General features: G+C 40.0%; 1 protein-coding gene across 6 annotated transcripts in view; it reads left to right on the top strand.

Annotated features, from left to right (window-relative positions):
• TRIM2 (tripartite motif containing 2) overlaps positions 1-19,759 on the top strand; it is an 89,574-nt gene that overhangs the window by 15,533 nt on the left and 54,282 nt on the right. The window contains exon 1 of one of the 6 annotated variants that reach the window (XM_065836231.2): positions 5,176-5,313. The exons of 4 other annotated variants lie outside the window; for them this stretch is intronic. The gene's annotated coding sequence lies outside the window, so the exon portion shown is untranslated. Of the gene's footprint in view, positions 1-5,175; positions 5,314-15,831; positions 16,231-19,759 lie in introns of those variants that run through there. One more of the 6 variants, XM_065836229.2, reaches the window with a different exon arrangement.

The following is a 19,759-nucleotide window of genomic DNA, read 5'->3' as shown; positions in this document are numbered from 1 at the left end:
AGATAGAATTTAAGCTTGTAGGTTTACTGTGCTCTACAACCCCAAAGTTATTCTTTATCCTCAGTGCATGTATTTTTGGAGGCACCTCTCCTTTATTAGTGCATTTGTGTTATGTTTGGAACAAGTGACCTTAGATGTGGCAGGAAATTTTAAACAAAAGTTAGCCTGCCAAAATAGTTATCCTGTTTATTTGCTTTCAAAGGATGTATTTCTCAACTAAATAACACCACTAGTAACATTTTGTATGTCCAGAATGTATTCACTGAAAGCTTCGAAGCACTGTAAATGTATCCCCACAGTGCTTCTGTGAACTAGGTAGGACATAATGTTACCACTTTACAGAGGGGTACAAAAGATGAAATCACTAGTCCAGATCTAACTAGAACAGCAGTGATCATCAGATAGGATAGAAATAACATTACAGCTGTTGATGTATGTTGGTTATGTAAGCCTTGTTGCTCTCCACACAGCTTCTAATGCTATAATGTTTGTATTTTTGGTTACAGTTACAATTTTACAATAGTATGCTGCTTTTCCACTCCTCTAAAGAAGAGAAGCAAGTCCCTGTTTGCAATGTAGCATTATTTACACTATTAAGTTCCAGGCACGTATCTCTGTTTGATCTGATCCTTGGTGTGGCATTACTGATGAGCTTGGAGGTGACATGAAAAGCCTTGAAAAGAAGCAGATTCTGGATGAGGAGCTGGCAGATTAGGGGGAGATCCCAGCAACAGTTCAGCAGTGCAGGGAGGAGTAGTTGTAAGCCTGACCTTTTTGTGTAGAAAACCATGAAGAGTGAGGTGCTGACAGCAGTTGTTTCACTAAGCCCTTTGGAGCACAGGGATATTTCTTGTAGTCAGATGTGGCTTCCAGGGGTCAGACATATCTCCAGAGTGTTTTCTGGCATTTGCTAGACTTCATGAGGCACCACCAAAGGGTTAAATAGTTCCATACTTTGTCACTTGCTCTCTAATTAGGAAATGGTCCAAGAGCTCAAAGTTCAAAATGCACATGTTCTGATCTGGGACTAAGCCCAAGTTCCCATCGATTGCAGCCTCATATGTTAGTGTGCTGCATCTGCACATGATCTCCTCCCATTGCCATTTCTGCCATTTCTTTTCCTTCTTTAAAGAAAAATGAAACAATTCATCTACAGAGTTTCACTTCTTTTGTCACTATCCAAAGCCTTTCATTGCTTGAGCTTGTGTGCTTTCTGAGAATAACTTGTGACCCACTTTATAATTGAAACCTTGCCAGTAAAACATGACAAAAATCTTCTCATTCCACTCTGTTCTGTAGCATCTGTGGCTACTGCTTAAGAAGCAGAAGAGGTCTCTTCTCAGCAGATGCACAGGTATGAACTAGTCAGGCTGAGCCTCAGGGGCTTGAGGTTCCTTGTTGGCCTCAAAAGGAGAAACAGAGGACAGGCAAAATGACATCCAGCTAGGATAGTGTTATGAGAAGAAAAGGCAGACTGAGGTTAAGCTGAGACCACTAAAAGTGAAAGGAAAAACACCCCCTCTCCCAAACAAAACAAAACACAAACCCCAAAACCAAACAAACAAAAAACCACCAATAACAAACAGTTTTACCAAACAAACAATAAATGGTAGGAGCCAGATGCATGGATGGTAATATGGAAGGGGACGCAATCAAAATGTTACCCTATGGAGCCTGCAACCTAGGGAGAGGGCAAAGTTAAGTTATGGTGATTCATAACCCAAACACCTTCTGTTTTCAGATGCGGAAAACATAAATGTGGGGTTTATTGTTGTTGAGGGTTTTTTTGTTGTTGTTGTGATGGTGGCTTTTTGTTTGTTTATGTTTTTTGTTTGTTTTGTTTTTTTCAGAAAGTTATATTTAAATTAAAACCTCACCTTCCTTTGGAAAATAGATTCCAATAAAACATTTTTTGTGCTTGCTGGAAATCAAACAAGGGGTTACAAGAGCTTTTGAGACCTTGTGTTTTAAGAGTGGCATGGTTTTAGGGCTCATAGTTTTAGGTGTTACCCCAGAATGGATGGTGTCATCTAAGGATGACAGCCAGCTTTCTGCTTATGAAAAAGAAGGTGGTGATTCTGGTCTCTACCTCTTTCTCTCTCCTGCTTCCAGCCACATGTGTTTACTGCTTTTCTGTGCTGGCTCTTGTGCTGTTTAACATGGCAGGGAGATGAGTCAGATCATAAACCTGTCTGAAAAACATATCCAGCAAGACAAATTTGGTCTGTGAGCTTTAACACTGTTCCTGGAACATGTATGTGTAAGGGAAGGGGCAGGCCTGTGCAGCTGGGAATGGCAATGAAGAGGGGGGCAGAATGACCTTTTTGGTAAAAGTAAGCTGTTAAGTCAGCTTGGCCATCTCTCTTAGCTGGTGCCTGGCTTGGTACAGTTGGCAGTGCTGGTAATTTTCCTGCACCATACAAGGCTTAAGGACAAAGAGGCAGCTTCATCCTTGGCATAGTTCCACGAGTGGAGTTGCAGGAGTTATACCCAGGGTGACTTTGTCTAAAGTGTGCCTTTTCAACATAGTCCACTAAATCAGCTCATTCTTGCTCTTTCTTTGTTTCTTTATTTGTGGCTACACTGAATTAGCATCTTAAATAGATTGCCATGGGAATCAGAGATGCAATAGCTAACTTGCTTTCTCTTGTGCATCTACAAACAGTCTTTTCATAGCAGTCTTTTCACAATCACATGTACAGTGTTTGGACACTTAATACATATCCATCAAGGGCTTTTGATGCCTATCCTGTTCCATAAAAAAATCCAACAGTATGAGGTGCCTAACATATGGTATATGGTTGACTGATAGAAAATTTCTAGCACATATAATTTATATATGCAGGTGAAACATCTCTCTTTCCAGAGTGATTTGTCATATATTTATTGCTTCTCACTCTCATTCTGATACATTATTTTATATATTTTATGACATGTGGATTGCAGAAAAGAAAGAATAGGTAAATTGTTTTGATGAAGCAGGGCATTCTCTGCATAGAGGATGAGGTAAAAGAGAGCTTTGTAGGAAGAGAGAGAGCTGTGGGAGTGGATCAATAAGAAAGGAGAAATTCTGAAAAGGATTTGAAGCTGAGGACAAGAAAGCATGGCTTTCAGGGGATGTAGGCAATGTGGCTGGGCTATGGAACAAAAGATGATCTCACTTGCTGAATTTTCTGTGGATAACAATGTAGGTGCATTGTGAATAAGATCCAGGCTCAGTAATGAAAATAATTAATCAAATACTGTGATCACACAGCGGAGTTGGGCAGAGAATTCCATGTTAAAAATAGTAGAAGAAGATAACTCTGGTAAAATAATGTTGATAATGTGGATAGCACAGGGTTAGCTAAACAAGAAATCTGGATGAAAGTATAGGCAGTGTAGGTCATATACATGGCTGGCAGCTGATGGAGCCATGCAATTGCACCAGAATCTCAGATATCATTGAAGAACATGCCTAGGATGTCTCACTGTGAAGAAAAACTTGCAAACGTGACCCCAGCACATTGTGATGCAGCGATATGTGCCAGAACTCACACGCAGCCTGTCAGCAGAAGCCTGAGAGCTGCGATATGCCTGCCCATCTGAACGAGGTGCTAACTTCAGCATCTGCTTCTGCAGGGGGCTCAGCTCCTTTACCAAAGCAGAGGGGGAGGGAAATTACCTCTGCCAAGACTATACAGTAACAAATATAGTGTGATCGGACTGCTTTAATTTGCCCCAGAAAGGATTTTAAAATTAGGAGCTGTCAAGGCATTTAATAGAGTTCGCCTAAAACATGGTAAAATATAAGACTGGAGAAAACCCAAAAGCTGAAAAGTAGAAATGCGTGGTTATAAATCATTGACAGAAAAGTTGTACAGCAACCTGCACAAGCAAGTAGTAAAAGCTGAATAGAATATAACAAGAAGTAGGGTGCCTTGGGATTGTGAGAGGGGAAGAGGAAGATGCTGAGCGAAGAAGTGATCAGAAAGGTGGGAGAAAAAACAGTGAAAGTCAAAAAGATGGCATGGTGTTTAAGGAGGATTTTAATTATTTTCAAAGCAGAAAAGAGCTCAAAGAGGCTAAGGCTGAAGTACAAAGCATTATATTTATGCAGGGAGTTATAATAAGAGACTTGATGAGACTGATTTTGGTGGCAGACAGACCTCACAGCCAAACTAGAGGTATAGAAAGTAGGACAGCTGGGATGAAATGGGATCAGCAGCTGTAAGCAGGGTATTGAATTAGCTAGGAACAATTCAATTCAAACAACAAAGGAGGGAGGAACTTGGGGAGACAGGTGAGGTCATAGATGACTGAGGCAAGATCAGAAGGAGCTTAAATTTCAGGGAGTATTCACTCCCTGCATTGCTGCTTCTGTCTCTTTGTTGATATCAGTAAACTGACAGATCTTTGCTTTTATGCTACATTAGGTTTCCTTGCAGTGGCAGGGAGAGGCAGACGGGGGGACACGGTGTGATGCTGAAGAGGGGACACTCAGCACATCCGCTTTTGAAAACAGTAAGATGCTAGATCAACTTGGTTGTCTCACAGAATCACTCTGAGGTGCCTGTGTTGTGACCATACTCTCTTGGGGAGATCAGAACCAAAAGAATAAGCGGTTAATATGGAGGTGAAGAGAAGCAATCATAGGAGGATCAATAAAGGTTGGGGGTCAGGTCAAGAAGGTCAAGGTAAAACATTTGTGACAGAGAAGTGAGAAACCCCAGTGTTAGCAAACAAAGTGTGTTAGGAAGGATGAGAATAAGAAAAAGGGTGAAGAAAAATCGGAGACTTTGCAAGTGAAACCTTTTCACAATGAATACGGGCTAGACCTAATTCACAGGTTTTTTGTTAGTTTGTTTGTTTGACCTAAAAGGAACAACGCATTGGGGATGCCTGTGGGCTTTCTAAAAGCAGTTGTATGAATATGCAGCAAATACATACTTTTCTTGAATTGACTTATGGATTTTTTTTTTTTTTCCTTCCACCTTAAGCATTTCACTGCCTAGCAGTAAACCGCCAAGCACTAGCCCTTCCTAGTCAGTTGCTCTTGTTCCCCTGCTTAAGAATGAAACACAATATCTTGCACACCCAGAATACGAAGGAGCTAATCATTGGCTCGCATTGTGGCTGGCGGAGCAGGCCCGCCTCTTTGGCTTGTGCTGACAAGCTGTTTATGTTTGTGCAAGGCCACCCTTTAACTCAGCCGCCTGATGGCTGTAATGGGACCAAGTGTCTGAATGCTGCAGAGAGCTAAATCTTCTCATCAGAGGCACGGTGAATTTCCGTCTCTGATACTCCTGCTCTATGGAACTCTATGGAACACTAGTAAGTAGCTTTCTGTCTTCTTGTGGCTTTTCTCGTAAGACTAAGGACATGTTTTAGCAAGGCAGGTAGGCACTGTCATTCAGAGGCAGCTATTAATGTATTTCCTCTGTCTGAAGTAAAAGAGCAGCTACTTTGTATGCAGTGTCATGACTACAAGGACTGCACTATTTCAGCCTCAAATGAGACCTTCCTGGGAGGCAAAGGGAAAAAGTTAGTAGGGACACAACCCATTTAAACTTGCCTTTTTTTTTTTTTAATATATATTATTTTAATCTACATCTAGTGCTCATTTTTAGCTGCATTTCCACTATTTGATCATGCAGACATGTTTCCAACAGCAGCAGGTTTGCAAGATCTTAAGTAGTGTTGTTTGGAAAAGTGTGAAAGGACTATAAGTGAGATACTGTAAAATATATGCTTCCAAAAATGTTGAAAGGTACTGTCATATTCTAAGATATATACCTAGCAGCAGAAAAAGCAAAGTCATGTTCAGAGATTTTAGTTGTCTTTGATGGTTGCTATTAGGAACTGTTCACAGCTCCACAGAGCAAAAAAATGCAGAGATAGAACAAACCTGACTTCTTTTGTCTTAATATATGCTTTCTGATGTTCAGAAGCTTAAATAAATTATTCTATGTTTGGACAGCATTCTTCAATTTAATCCTGCATTGCAAATATTGCTGGACTTTTCAGACTTTCTCTTTTACCCTTTACATCAGCAAAGAAAATCTTAATGTTCAATCAGAGCTGGATACCATGCAGAATCCCAGAACTAGTCTGCCCTTGAAGTTTTGGCAAGTCTGTGTCTAGATTTCTTCCTTCTTTTAGCATGGCTGGAAGTGTCCCATATGGCACCGTGATAGCACTTCGATATTGCCAGAATGGTCCTGTTTTCCAGGATACTTCTTCAGCTCTCACCTGAACCAGAAGTGCCAGGATCTCCAGAAAATTCAGCTCATGTTTTCAGTTCAAAATACCTGGGAGCGGAGGGAAGGAAACTGTCACTATAAATGTTTTCATTATGCCTGTTTTTAAAATCACAGGCATAACCTTACTTCTAAGTTTCAATCAGGTCTTTGTTAGCCTTGAGTCATGCCAAAACAGTAAAAGCGAATCCAAAGTGAGGCCTGATGCCATGTTCTTTTCAGCTTGTCTAACTTGTCCCCTATGGATGTATCCAATAGGGGGATGCCCTGGGGATTGTGCCCTCGTCTCTGCCGTGCTACTTGTGTTTTGGAGCTATGCACAGCTTCTGTAGACAGCCCTGATGCAGTCTGGAGACCTTTGGCTCAACTCTTCTACTCATCTATAATGCTTAGAGGACTGCATCATTCAATGAGTTTTGAATTGCAGAGGGCCAGCAAAGCAATATTATCTGTGGGGAGCAGTGACTATGAGACAGACAGAAACTTTCAAATAAAAATGGTCAAATTATGGGCAGCTATTGTATTTAATATATTTTAACTAGATGGGTGTTGATGCTCACGGTTGTTCAGCCCTGACACTGAGCCTCCTCTAAGCAATACAATGCATGCATGCTAGTGTATGAACTAAAGCTAATTACAGCATAAGCTGCTTCTGTGCCAGCTGTGAACACAAGCCAGAGGTTTTCAGTCACTGTCTCTAAGGAGCAGATAGATACTAAGCCTTGATTAGAAAGATGAAAATGGAATTGTTTTTTGCCTATAGATCAAGTAACAAAGAAAGCCATGAGATACACATCAGGCATAAATACACACCTAGGAGTTTTTGCTGTGCTCTCTCAGTAGATAGCTAGGAATAATCAATATGCTTACCACATTGTCTCTCTCTTGACTAAAGAAAGAAATTCTTCTGTATTACCAGCTCAGCACAACATGACTTGCTCTGTAGGGGCAGACTGTGCCTGTTTGATTTACATCAGGGTAAACAGGCAGAAGGTTAAAATTGATTTGTCTTCCTCCCAGAGAGATAATTTTCAAGACGTATTCACAGGACTTGCTAAAACAGGGCACTGCATCAACATCCTTCATAAAAACCTGATTACTCTGAACCACATATGCTATAATTGTACTTTCTGATTCTGAGATGGTAGACAGTTTGTGAAAACAGAATGATTTACTAGTACTCATTACTGAGCTTTCAGATAGCCTGGGAAGCAGATAAGCGTGTCGTCCTCAATCTACAAAAGAGGGAAATGAATTCTGCAAGAAAGCTGGAAATAGAACTAAGATCTGCTTCCCAGGGCTGTGTATTTACTGCAATTCATTTTCTTCCCCTGGCTCTGCAGGTGCACTGCATGTTGACTGTGGGATCCCTTGCCAACGTTTTCCTGTGGCTGAGTCTTTAGTCTGCAGGCACATGTGCAAAATAGCTATTGTTCAGTTATTCACCAATTAATGGGAGATATCAATTTGGGGTTGACTGAAACTCTGACCTTTTACCATGACCTCTTATGAGTACTCCCAAATATGGTTAACAGGTTGCAAACCTGCAATGTTGAATCTGATCTACTGGATTTTCCCCTTCTTTACCTTTGAGAATGTCAGACCAGCTCCCAGAACTGGTCAGTCTTTTGGGAAAGAAAAGCTCTCTAGATTGATAAATCTTGAGTTACTGGAGGTGTTATTCTTGAAACCCTGAGCGTTTGAATTCTTAGCAAAAGCAGGAGGCTTTAAGGGTGCTTTTCATCTCAGGGTTTTGACTTATTAGTGGGTGCTTTGCTCATGTGTCCTATATGCTTGACACACATCAATTACAGTTATGGTAAGAGAGTGCCTGTGAGTGAAATATCGCCTGTGCCCCAATCCCATCAGTTGTTTGAGTCTGGCCAGAAAACTGAACTGCCATGTAACAAGAAAAAGTCTGAGGTCCTAAAAGAAACAGTGGCAGCCTTCTGTCAGTTTTGTATAGACATCCTTGTAAAATCACTTGCCATCAGTACTCAGGCGTCTGTAGGGGCAGAGACTGAGATTTGCAAATAATCCCTCCTCAGCCTCCTTGGGTAAATTGTCCTCTCTCTTAAATATGAACTAATATCTTCCATGCTAGTATCCCCAACTTTCATACATACCTATGAAAGCTTTAAAAATCTTTCATTGTGGTTTAATTTTCTTTATTTATTTTACTTATGTATTTATTTTATTTTTCAGATTTGTTTTCCTAGGTATTAGATCCTTTTCTAGGTAAGGGAAATTGTTGTCACTGAAGTGGAACATACTGGTTTCTTCTAAAAAATGAAGAATCCCAAGTGTGCAGCCTTCTGTATTTAAAAGAAAGAGCAGAAGGGTTGTAGTACTCAGATGTTAATTATACATCAAGAACAGAGGGTCTCCTTCTAACGTGTACATTTTATTTTCATGGTGTTACTCAGAAAGCACTGCACTTATGAAAGAAAAGGATTGCAAGGCAGGTCATATGTGCAAAATTCACCCAGGAAAATAGAAGTTTCTCAACTAGGAATTTGCCATAGGGCCAGTTCTGTAGGGTGGCCTGCCTGAAATATAATAGAAAACACAGGCCAAGATGGAAAGAAAAGGCATCGTGTCCTACCATTCTTGCCTACAGCAGGGAGTGAATTGCAGTGGCTAAGTGGTCTTCAGGTCTGTGCTGCCTTAAATCTGAATTTACCAGAGTCCATTGATTTCTCTGATTACTCCTCCTCCTGTCTGATGTGCCTGGCCTCCCAGCTGGCCAGGAATGCTGATAGAAATAAGCCTCAGTGGCATACAGATACTTGTACTGGCCGTGCTCGTTCTGTTCCTGTGCTGGGAAGATATTCCTTTGGACTCCATGGGCAAGCCCTAAGCTTTCTTCTTACTGGAATCACTGGCTTACAGAACAGACTCTCTGCATGGCTGCTTTGCTTTGACAATGTGTCAAAGGTTCAGTCTTGCAAACTACCTTCTTTTAGGGCACATACAGGATGGGTATAAAATTAACTGCAGCCTCCAGATGGCCCACCCAGATTCCTCTCTCTAGCTCACCTCTCTCAGGCCCAGAAAGCAAATTGTATCCCAGCATGTGCTCAAGTAGGCAGGAAATATTATAGATGCCACTATTCCTTCATCCATGAAGGAGCTTTTAAATATTTCAGTTTCCTTCCTTTTTGCCTGTGCAGCTGGACAGAAAATCTAGGAAAGCAGCATTTTAAGCTCGTAGTATAAACTGTCCTTAATTGAGTGGGTAGCTTGCTGTGTCCTGACCTGGTTGCTGCTGTCTAAAAAAAATATCATGGCTGTAGTCAGCCTTTCCCTCTTATCACTGCTGGTTATGTAAGCGCTGAAATGGGACTGTGAGAATTACAATCTTTTTTCATACGTATTTTTTAATTTCTGCTTCTGATTGGGATGCTTAGCTTTGGAGCAGTACCTTTGGCCTTCATTTCAATTAGTTTTTGAATGCGTAAGAGTACTTGATAGATATTTGGTGAGGTTACTATTAATTCCAGCACTGCAGTGGATGAACTTTCAGTATATTACGGTTTTCGGACATTGCCTTCATGAGACCACCTGTCTAAAGAAATCTGCCTCCTTCTCTCAATTTCTCCATAATTTTCTCCTGATTTCCACTCTCCTCTATCACTTTGAAATTTATGCTTGACACTCATATACATTTTGGGACCCAGAGTTACTTCAAAATATTCGCAGCGGCTATGTAAAAAGATATGCTGTCACAGTCCAACACACAGATGGGAAAATGTGAGCCATGGCTGCTGTGGTTCTGGCTGCAAAAAAGAGGAGTGGGAAGAGATGATCATGTGGGTTAAAAGAGGAGGGACAGCATTCTTGTATATGTGCACAGGTACATAAATTAGGGTATTCTCAATAGAAATATCTTGTATTCCCACCTGCCTCAAAGTCCTGCACAGCCTCAAGCTTCTCAACCTTTTACTCCAGCTTTTAGTAGCCTGAGGCCTCTCATCCTTAGACCCAGTCTCCAACTCATGCCGATGTAGAGCATCTAGCTGCTGCCTGTGGTCCATGCCTCCCCCGCCTCAGCCACATAGTTCACTGATTCTTCATCTTTCTGCCACCACTCCTCTCCTTCCATCCTAGAGCTACCTTTTCCGGCCCCCCCCGCCCCAGGCCTACCACGATCCCATCATCCTGAACCACTGTGCTCCATACCATTTAAGATGCTTGTTTTCCCTGCCTCACAGTCCTTAAACGCTTTCCCAGAGCCCATTGCTCTTTGTCATATTCTCCTTCTACTCTCAGTCTCCCTCACAACAGCTCAGTGTTTGCAGTCTGAGAAACAGGGTGCTGTTTCTTCTCCCCTAGAGTCTCAGATTTCTGAGTGCAAAGGTCTCAACATAACTTCTTTTTACTCTTTTTCATTGTAGTTGAGGGCAGGAAAGTGGAACAGGTCCAGCCTACACCAGGCACATACTAGCCCTTTGCATGCTGTAAGAATGGATAGCTCCAGGCAACGTCAGAGAAAGACTAAGCCAAGAAATATATGAGCATGGTGTATTTTTTAGAAAATGTCGTCCTTTCTCTTTCTATTGACAAACAAAGTGTTCAGTATTCAACACTTATCTTGTGAACCATCTTCAGGCCCAGAGCTGCTTTTGAACTGTTTGCTGTGATTCTTCATGTGCTCACTTCTTAGTGTTACTGGTCACATGGTGACATTTCTGATTCTTGGATAAATTACATTTTCAAACACGAAGAGGGATTTGGATACATTACTTTTGGTTCAGAGTTTTTCTTGAATGCAGCCATATGAAAATATATACATTGGTGTTTCCTGGATACTTGCTTTGAAAGAAAGCTTACTTATGTGAATGGAAGCTTGTGATAAACAGTAATACTGAGACACGATTTTACAGGAACCAGTGGTTAATTTCTGAGTGTAGCAAACTATGATTCAGGGCAGTACAGAGCAGAAGCGTGAGCCTGGCACAAACTGAGTGTATGCCAGTGTTTAAGAGTCATGGTTGCCACAGAAATGCAACTTAGAGCTTGAAGTAAGATTACAGTCAAAAGGAGTGTGGGGCGTATGTGCTGTTTCACGGTATATTTTCATAAGCGGTTTGATCATTTGGCTGGCAGTCTTTTTTCTTCCCCCACTCTGGTCCAAAATGCCCCACATCTGTATCAGCTTCAGCACTCAGTGGACCCCTGTGAGCTAATTCACCTCACTGACCTTGCAGAAAATTCATGCATTTTGTCATGAATCAATTTTCTGTCAGGCAATGAGCTGTACCTGTTCGCTGGGAGTCCAACAAACGCCTCAGTGCAAGGTGAGAAGTAGGAGTGTGCAACCAGAGAGGGGAAGGGAGCCTTTGAGAAGAGTCCAATGTTTGTCTTTTGAAATTATATTCTTCTAGTATTTTACCTTCCCTGATGAAAACCACTGGGGCATATGCACTGCATGCTGTTGGCTGGCTTGTTACTTAAAAGAATACACTGTATCCAGCCATTAACTCCTGTACTGTGGGCTTTAGGGTGGGAGAAAGGGACCACCATTCTCACTTGGAAAAGAAAATGCTGCATGTCTCTCTGTCACCAAAGCATTCATAATGAGCTCATGTGCCCCAGGCAAGTCCAGATCACTGCAGTATGTTAGCAAGGCTTGATGGGAAAAAGTGGCTTAGTGCTATGCTTATTCTCCCTTTTTTTCTGGGGAGAGCCAGTGGCTACTGCAGGCTGTAGTATAAACAGCAGCAGCTGGGGGGCTTCCTCATCATCAAGGTTCTAATGCATTATGTTTTTGTCTGAGCTGCATATTTTCTTGCTGTGGAAAAGGAGTGATACATTATAAAGCAAAATGCATACATTATAAAGCAAAATACCAAAAGCACTGAAACAGCTCAATCCTCATCTGACAGAAGGAGCAGGCTGCAAAGGATTATCACACTACATTATCTCTTCAGAAGATCAGCTAACAATTCTGTGCCTTTCTGGAGAGTGACAGCTTTTGCCAAACTCAAGTCATTAGGTACCAAGCCAAAGTACTAAACTAAAATACATAGTAAGTGAGGTCAGGCTAACTGAATACAAGCTTAACATCTGAACCCAAATTCAAGATATTCTGTGTGCTGGCTTTAAAATACTGGTGATAAAATTATTTAGAATATCACTGCTAATTCATCTTTAAAAAAATGGGTTATTGTCAGTCCCAAAATCTACATTATTTTATTTCATCAACAGTAAGTGAACTGAAGCTTCACTTTCAACTCCTCCAAAGTTTGTCTCAGTTTATCACACTTGTGATTTTTCAGTCTGTACAAAGCCTGGCAGCTTGTTTGCATCAGAACACTCATTTAGGGCTTAAACTATGACTGACTAGAAGTTTGCATAAACCTATTTAAAATCCTGCACCAAGAAGTGTACTGCTGAAATGAAAGGTGAACACATAGCTGTGGTGCATCCCTGGTTTGTTAATCTGCCATCCTGAGCTTCTGTCATTCAGGCAATTTCAGCGATTCAAATTAAATGGCAAGGTGAATCCTCCACCAAATGCAGGCCTTTCATCTGCCACTTTCTTGGTATTTAAACTGCAAAAGAACAGCATGGAAAACAGGTTGCTTTCATCTATACCTTTGCAATTCAGCAGTCCCAGTACAACCTCACTAGACTAGATGGAAGCAGAATCCAGGCCAAGAGAGATACGTATTCTGCCACCTACTGTGCATCACAACTTGTCAGTCACTGATTGAGAAGGGCACTTTTCCTTGCTTAAACAAACATGCAATGAGGTTTAAAAAAAGCCTTTCAGGAATCTGCAAATAATATCAGTTTAATAAATATCTAAGCTGCATCCTATTCCACTCTTGTCCTACTAACACTTCTAATGTAGTTACCTTGGTGAAAAATCAGGGTTGTTTTCTACTTACATGGAAAATAACAAGGTTGTTTTGTAGCTGGCATTTGAAAACATTCTAAATGGAAGCCACCATTTTTCTGAGAAGGCAAATTTTTCTAGCAGATTGTTTTCCCTGTCTGTTCTGTTCTTTGATGCAATCTTTCCTATATGAAGCTTTCTACAGTACATTTTCTCTCACCATCAGTCTGATGAATATCATCCTTCTCCATTTCTCCAGAAAGCTAACATCCCTATGCTGGATAGAAACATGGTGTTCGACTGCCTCAAAGTTAATGGAAAGAGAGTGTAAGAAAGTGGGAATCAAATGGTGCCTTAGTAATATCCAGGAAACAGTGAGGGGACACACAGCCAACCTGCCTGGAGGCAGGAGCTATCTGTGAACAGTACGATGCTGGTACCCCACATGGATGATGTGAAAGAGGAAATGGAGAACAGAAAAGAAGGAAGAAAAAGATATAAGAATGATCCCTGAAGCCTGGAAAATGAAAGGTCATGAAAATCAGTCTTCTACTTTTGAATCTTGAATTTTCTTGATGGTTTTTTATGGAGTGTTTATTGTGAAAGCAGCCTTTGATGTAAATGGGCTGGTTTTTTTGTTTGTTTGTTTTTGTTTGTTTGTGTTTTTTTTGTTTGTTTGTTTGGTTTTTTTTTTTTTTTAGAGAGAGAGAATGGATATATTGAAGAGTGCCTGAGAGATCAGTGTGAATTAATGCATTTGCTCCTCAGGGACAAAAAACACTCAGTAAGCATGTGCATCACAGACTGAAAGTGTTACTTCCACTTACTCTCCAAGTTAACTCCATGTCTCACAAAAGAAAAGTCCTTATTCCAAAGATAACAGTCATTCAACTTGTCTGTGCTGTGATAATACAGGGTGGGGAGGGAGCCTACCTGTCCAGAAAACCACACAAGGTCTACTCTGCTGTGCCCATGAAATAATTTCTGCCCCCTGAGCCTAGAAGTCTGTTCTATCAAGATCAGGTCCTTTGATTTAATGCAAAATATCAGTCCTGGTAAAAACAAGATGTAGTTAGTTCATCCCACTGAACTCAACTGTTAACAAACCTTATTTAGTGCTGTTTCAAAAAATAATATTATTTGCTTTGGTTGACATCTGTGCATTTCAAGTGTTTCACTGCTTACCACCTTGATAGGAGAACAGAGTAGAAGGGAGGAAAAATGCTAGAATGCAGGCCAAAGATGCACAACTGTAGTAGCAGCTGAGCAGTAGGGCATATGAAATCTGTTCTCACATACCTCTTGTTTGTGTGGGGTGTTCTGGTGTCAAATAATAAGACTGAGCTGATGTGTAGCCTTTTACATTGGATCACTGGATTGTATTTCACTCATCTGGAAGGCTGACTGTTTTCACAGAGTCTGTAGGCACAAAATACCTTTGAGATCTCTAGCCTTCTGCCTGATGTGACTGAAACTATTCAATGGGTTATACTGCTATTGAAAGGAATTGTGACAGCACAAGCAAAAATACATGTGAAGAAAATTCATTCACATTAACAGTCCAGTGATGTCAATCCTGGATCCAGATACAAGATGAGTAGACAATCAGCACAATCTTAATTGCGCAAAGATGAAAAACTGAGAAAGTGAAAAGGCTCTGGACTTTTAGGCAGACTGTTTGCAACGGTGTTTTTATTTTGTTAATGACTCACTCTACTGATTCACCTATGCTTTAGTGAAAGCATTTAGACATTCTCACTGTTCAAACAGACTAAGATTATTCCCAGTAGAAAGCTTGCAAAACTCCTCTGACAAAAGTAAAGACTAAATCAAGCTTGATATTTTAAAGTAAAAGAACAGGCAACTTTAGTTCTAACTAACATCAAAACTTTTTTATCCACCATAAAATCTGTTTACTGATTATTTATTTATTTATTGGGAAAGTGGTGTTCTTGAGTACTGACTCAAAAGCCTTGAGGTATACAAAAATAGAGGTGACCTCTCAAGGCTATGGTACCTGAATTTAATCAGGTAGTAGGCCTTTAAATAGCTGAAAATAGAGACTGCAAGTGACTTAGCAGCTTCAAGTCATGGACTTTTACTGGGTGGTTTTCAAAATTTTACTTGCAATTCTCTTGGTAAAATGGTCATTCTTGTAGTTAATGGATCAGATCACCCCAGGGGTTCTCTGTTTAGCAACTGTCTGCTGACTCTGATAGTTGCCTTATTAAAGAAAAACATAAAGAAACCCAAACAAATAAAAACAACAAACAAGCAAACAAAAATAATTAAAAAACCAAACCCAAACTGAAACAAAACCTTCCAACACAACAGATTTGCTTCCCACCTGGAAACATTTAAAGTATGTAAAGGGATCAGCATTTACTTCCTTGTTAATAAAAACCAGGTTGTTCTAAATGGCTTGGTAAATTGTTGAGCTGTTTCAGGTAATGCACTGGATTTTTTTCCCCCTTCCAGAGAGGCTGTGTGCTGGGAGGGAGGGCTGCAAGATTGTTTTTTCTCCATAGTGAGAGGGAAACTGGCTGCCACCTTCCTGAGTGGTGTGTGTGCTCTTGGCTGCTGGGGGCTGCCCAGGGGAGCAGTCAGTCATCTGCAGGCGGGAGACCATCCCGGCATGGGGCCGGCTGTTTATTTTCAAAGCCTTTGTACCTCAGGTTACTTGTAAGGCTGATGCTTGGGGAGTTCTGCTAAACTGGACTGTATATATTCCATGGTTTGCCTGTAATTTGCAGCTTATGAAAGCCAGATGGATTACTCTATGCTCTGCAAGTTAGTATAGGATAGGAGCTTCTGACATAAGAGCAGCTTTTACAGAAAACACTGAGTTAAGAAGATTCAGGCTCAAGCTAGATTCCTTCTTCCCTCCCCCCGCTTTTGTCTATTTTTACTGCATCGTTGGTATGTGTCCAAGGAAAGTCGGCCATATCATTCGGAAATACAAGGGGATAAACTTTCGACTGTTGGACCTCTTCAGGCTGAGAGACTCCAGAGTAAATGAACGGGGAGAGAGAGATTTAAAAGGAGAGATTTCTTTAGGTGAACTTTATTGGTTGTCTGCTCTGCCAACAGCAGTGTAACATAACGAAGAAACTGCAGCAGTCCTTTCCCACTGTCTTTCTAAAGAATGTAAGTTACCCTTTCACACTTGTCTATAACTGTCCATGTGCTTTTTCTGCTTTCAAGCATTTTGTGAGAGCAGTGGTTTTACAGCAAGTGAGCTCTTGCCAGGAGCTCTGCTGTGTGAGTGAATCGCTTTGTCTTTCTTTCTCTTCTTTCAGTCAAGCTGGCAGTGGGGAAGCTGAGCAGTTTGACACCACCTTTCTTTGACAGTCGTGCTTGCTCGACTTTAGATGGCTGTCGAAACCTTTAAACCTTTTCAGCATTTGCGCAGAATGCTGTTTGTAGCTGGTAAAAGATAATAGCAAATGTTTTGATTTAACTGTGTTTGTCAGGCTTACAGTAAGAGCAAGCATTTCAAAGGGGATTGTGTGATGTTGTGTAAACAGGACAGGATGTGACAAGGGAAAACAAATGTTTCCTGCTCTTTAATATTTAAAAGAAATAATTGAAACAGAGCCATGGAGTTTGCCTAGGAAAGAAATAATGATGCTTATTCAAAGCAAAGTGATGACTCTGTAAATCTGAGAGGACAACACCAAGGTCTAATTAGGAGAGCAAGTTTACTTTTCACGTGTATTCAGTTTTTTTGAAGTTGGCATTTGGCATTAATGTTGCCATATTCTGTTGTGCTTTTAACGAAGAGTAACTTGAGCCATTACCTGATGTATAGCTCTCCGTAGGTTACTTCGGTTGGTTCATTTGTCTCCTTTTAGTTTATTTTACTGTTTTCAAAATGTAGTCTAGGCAGACTGTCAGACAGATTGATAGGTTTAAATATGAACAAGGCTTTATAATGATAACGTACCAGGTAATATACCAAGAATAAGACAAAAGTCACCCTGAACTCAAAAATTTATTAGAACAAAACAGTTACATAAATGTCCATTTATATGCGGAAAAATAACAAAATTGTATTGAATGTACAATGACTAAACAAATATTTCTTGGATAAGGATGTGGCATAAGAAAAGCTGCTTTCTGTTCCTGCCTTGAATATTTTGTCTTTCAGGGAAATGGATTTATTACATGGATAACAGTTCTGTGGCCAACTGTTGTGATTCAATAATCAAAAGTTTTTTTCTTAAAATTCCACATTGCTGCTTCTGTGAAAACGGAAATTAAATTAACTAGTGTTACTAATGAGGTCTTCTAGACAATGTGAATATTTGGAATAAACTTGGGAAAATAAACTGCAGGCTTGAAAAACATATTAAAAGGCTTGTTTTGTTAAAATCTATATAAAATTGTTTATTTTAAAGCTAGTTCCATAATTTTCTGGAAGATGGACTCATGATATCTAAAGCCTGGACTGATTATAGAAAGAAGGTACCAGGAAGCTACTGTACTTGGTCTTGGGACTGCATTGTCCTGCTAGAAAGCAAAGCCAGCAGAAAGAGGAGGTTAGTCCCTGTTTCTGGAGAGTGTTTTGGGTGGAATCTTTCTGTTAGCTGCTGACCAAATAAAATAAGGCTTCTGTGCTTTGGCTCTCATCTGAAACTGCTTATCATAAACCAAAGGTTTTCTCCAACTTCTCAGCAAAGCATTTGACAAACTTGAATTGGGAAAAAACTCCCTGGTCTGATCTGGAACTGCAGTGCCCACAGTTTGGCTGTAAAGAACAGCTTGGTGTTTCGTCATTGAAGGCTCACTTCCGTCCTTGAGATTGATCCTTTTTCATGACAAATGGCTTTGATACACTTTTAATGCACTACGGCTTTCCTCAGGGAGAAGGGTAAACGGAACCTCTTTGTTGCTTCAGGGAGCACCACTAACTCACGCTGCTTGAAGGCCAGAAGGAAAGAAACATGAAGTGGGTTTTATGACAGAACCAATTCTAGGTTTGATTATTGGGTTTCTGGGAAGAGGGAAAAAATAAAATAATGGAAACGTTTATTTTAGCCAACTGAGAAAAAATCTTTTGGCTTCCCTATATAATTCATAAAAGGAGACAGCGAATGTATCATGCCAGATACAAAATAAAAATTACAAGTATATATATGGTTAACGCCTTTTTTTTTGATCTTAAATGTTCATCTTTTTAATGAAAGTCATTTTCCATGTACTAACCAGAATATGTGAGTTCGGTGAAATCTTGAGTTTGAGACAAGCACTGTCCATGTCCTGACAGCACATGAGTGCTGTCTGAATTCTGCGGTGTCCAGCAGCATGCAATGTGTTTGGAAAATTAGACTTTACCTGGACAAAGATGATAATACTTCTGGGGGATTTCCCCAGCCATGATAGTAGTATTTCTCTGGCAATGCCAGTTTTAGCTTGAAAGTCAGGTTGTTTACTGGAAAATCCCAGATAACTCGTGCTTGAAGCCATTGCAAAAACATGTTTGGCCTGTCTTTGCCTGATAAAGGAATTTCATTAATTCATTGCAAACCTAGGATTTGAACAGCCTATATTTATATAAACACAGCGATGCTCATGATTCTTTTGAGGAAAACTGAGAAATTAAACGAACTGAAAAGGGTTTGGGTGTCCTAATGCAGAGAGCAAAGTGTCGTGCATTACTACAGTGTAACTGAAATTTAATAATCTGCATAAGCTACTAAACATACAGTTTTGCAGAAACATGGAATCATAGTGTCTAGACACACAAAATATTTATACAAAAACAAAAGCATGGGATATGGTAGGTTAAGGATAAATCCTTGAGCCAAACGTAAAAGAACTGAATCTGATCAGTTGGCAAGCATATTGTAGCATCAAAATTAAATGTGCCTGAGGATACAAGTCTAGCTAGTTTGAACTATTTTTTTTATACACAGCAGCAAACTTTACTTCAAATAATAAATTCAGTTTATCAAGAATGATCCTTAATACAACTGCATTACAGAAGGGAATAGCTCTTCAGATTTAAATAGTTTTAAGAACAGTGCAATATTCTGTATTAAATTCCAAAGAATCTATAAATGTACTGAAAAGTCCAACACAGGGTTTTTCCTTCTTCTTCTTTTATTTATTTATTTTTTATTTATTTTTTTTTTTTTTTAATTTTTTCAAGCCCTAAACATTTTCTCCTGGAATTTTGCCCATCCATATTTTGCAGGGTAATATATATGAACTTGATTTTTTTTAGTCAGCTTTCAGGGACCACATTGAAGAAGTCCAGTGACTGTCAGATTGAAATCTGCTGTTGCAGTTCCTATACTTGGCTGACACCTTCAAACAAAATTAGATATGCTATTTCCAGAGACTGCAGGTTGTGGTTATGTTATTGCTGATATTTGTAGGTTACAAAAAAAGGGGAGGTGTAGGGGGAAGCTAACAATGTGAAATGTATGATATGAGCTCTTAAAAAAAAAAAACAATAAAAATTACTCTGAAACAAAATCAATATTTATTGAAAGGAATAAGTGTTGGAAAGGAAATACTAATTGTTTGGAGGATTCTACAGTACTGAAGGGAAAATAATAGGACTTAGCATTCACAGAAATAGACTTCTGTTTATACCTCAATTTTTTGGTCTATTACTTTTTAAGACACACTTGCTGCTTCTGTTAGAATTGGGCCTGCTCTTCTATTT

The sequence above is a fragment of the Patagioenas fasciata genome, chromosome 4 (assembly GCF_037038585.1).
Source record: "Patagioenas fasciata isolate bPatFas1 chromosome 4, bPatFas1.hap1, whole genome shotgun sequence".
In the NCBI taxonomy this organism is placed as follows: Eukaryota; Metazoa; Chordata; class Aves; order Columbiformes; family Columbidae; genus Patagioenas; species Patagioenas fasciata.
This window is presented reverse-complemented; position numbering and strand designations above follow the sequence as displayed.